Source organism: Bubalus bubalis, chromosome 2 (assembly GCF_019923935.1).
Source record: "Bubalus bubalis isolate 160015118507 breed Murrah chromosome 2, NDDB_SH_1, whole genome shotgun sequence".
In the NCBI taxonomy this organism is placed as follows: Eukaryota; Metazoa; Chordata; class Mammalia; order Artiodactyla; family Bovidae; genus Bubalus; species Bubalus bubalis.
The window spans coordinates 55,098,150-55,100,205 of record NC_059158.1 but is presented as its reverse complement, the minus strand read 5'-3'; the positions used below and the strand labels follow the sequence as shown (position 1 = coordinate 55,100,205).

The window sequence follows — 2,056 nt, the reverse complement described above, 5'->3', positions numbered from 1 at the left end:
ACTGCAGTTAAAGTTGCAGGTATTGTCCCTTGGATCCATCACACGAGGGTGAAGAGAACATACCACACAGACCCAAAAAACGTTGAGTGGACTGCACAGAGGGACCCTGCTGACCCTCGAGAGACTAAGACCACCCTTGCTGCTGCTGCTAAGTCGCTTCAGTCATGTCCGATCCTGTGCGACCCCATAGACGGCAGCCCACCAGGCTCCCCCGTCCCTGGGATTCTCCAGGCAAGTATACTGGAGTGGGTTGCCATTTCCTTCTCCAAAGCATGAAAGTGAAAAGTGAAAGTGAAGTCACTCAGTCATGTCTGACTCTTCGAGACCCCATGGACTGCAGCCTACCAGGCTCCGCCGCCCCTGGGATTCTCCAGGCAAGAACACTGGAGTGGGCTGCAGAAGGAAAAGAAGATCTTGGACGAGCCCCTTCAAGATGAAGCCATACAATCAACTCCTGCTGCTTGGCCTCATCAACGTGATTCGGAATTTAACATCCATTTCAACTCAGGACAATGTTTTGATCTCATGGGCACATTCCTACGCAGACTTCCACAACACTTCCAACTGCTGGGTATGTAGGGCTATGCCTCTGTCAGTGGTGGATGGACTTCCTTGGTGGGTGTCACCGCTCTGCCAAAGAGATTTTAAACCACTCTGCTCTTTTATTGGATGACAAAAATAGACTTTCCTCTCTCTTACCAGTCATAACCTCTCCTTACTCTCTTGTGTAAGACCTACAGTCAATAGACTCGGGTCACGGGGTTACATTTGATATAAATGCCAGTGTAACAAAAGCCTAACCTACTTGTCGTAAATCTACCCTGATAGCCCCGGTAAATCTACCTTATTTACATGCTAGGTGGACAAGATCCGTGTTTCGATGGTATGAGTATGTTGCTGCCTTATTCGTACCCTCTATACGGACAACAGATATCATGATTAAAGTAGAGGCCTTGACTAATTTCACAAAACAGGCCCTCCTAGATAGAACAAAAGCCATCAAAGCCTTAAATGAAGAGCAAATCCAAATGAGAAAAGCGGTAATTCATAATAGAATAGCTTTGGACATACTCACAGCTGCTCAAGGAGGGACTTGTGCTATAATTAAGGTTGAATGTTGTGTATACATTCCTGACTTATCTGGCATTGTATCGACTGCTTTAAATGACATGAAAAACCAGGTAAAAGCAATGTCAAATGAAAACATTCTTTTCTGGACTTTGGTCCTATCTTGGGTGAAGGGCAATTGGTGGAAAACTATATTTACCACTGTTATAGTTGTCTTGATAGTTCTGCTTTGTGGACCCTGAATTTTACAATGTATTATGAACTCCGTAACCCAAAGGTTGATGTCATTCTCCCAAATTGGTGGTCGGAGAGCTACAGTGCAATATATCCCTATGAATGATATTCATAATATGAGTTAAGAGCATCAAGAGGGGGGAATGAAGAAGGAATTCATAGGGCCTGACTCCATCTTAGGCCTGTTCATGCTGATCATGCTCAGCCACCTTTCCAATGGACTCTGAACTCTGTGTTTAGTGCCTATGAAAACAACAACAGAAGGATAAGACCCCCTCCAGACCGGGGAACCTTAAAGATCATATCTAGGTTACTCATCGCCTAAGAGAAAACATACACTAATCACCCCTTCCTCCAAACAGGCCATAAATTCTTCTGTATCTATCGGAGTGTAACCTCAGGTTTATTGATTATTGGCTAATTGTTTGACTGTTTGAGCCCATGAGCACATAGCACGTGAATCATGGGGTTATGGGGATTGTATTTTCCTTGGTTTATGTAAGTCTCAAGGAATTTGGAGTGGTGGGTTCAGACACGTACACATGGGATATAAAAGATTTTCACAAATGCTGATTGGGGTCCTTGGCTAAGAGGAGACTCTGCCTTGGGCCCACCAGTGTAATAAACTGCACTCCACTATCTGCTTTGTCCTTCTGAGTTAGTTTGTTTCCCAGAATGCGTGGCTACAACAGAGGGAGCAATTTCTGTGAATAGAGAGTTTTGTCAAATACCAATAAACAGCTTTCTTGCAAAT

At 44.3% G+C, this 2,056-nt stretch overlaps 1 pseudogene; it reads left to right on the top strand.

Annotated features, from left to right (window-relative positions):
• The first annotated feature begins 433 nt into the window (after positions 1-433).
• On the top strand, positions 434-1,427 carry LOC112578784 (annotated as a pseudogene).
• The last annotated feature ends 629 nt before the right edge of the window (positions 1,428-2,056 follow it).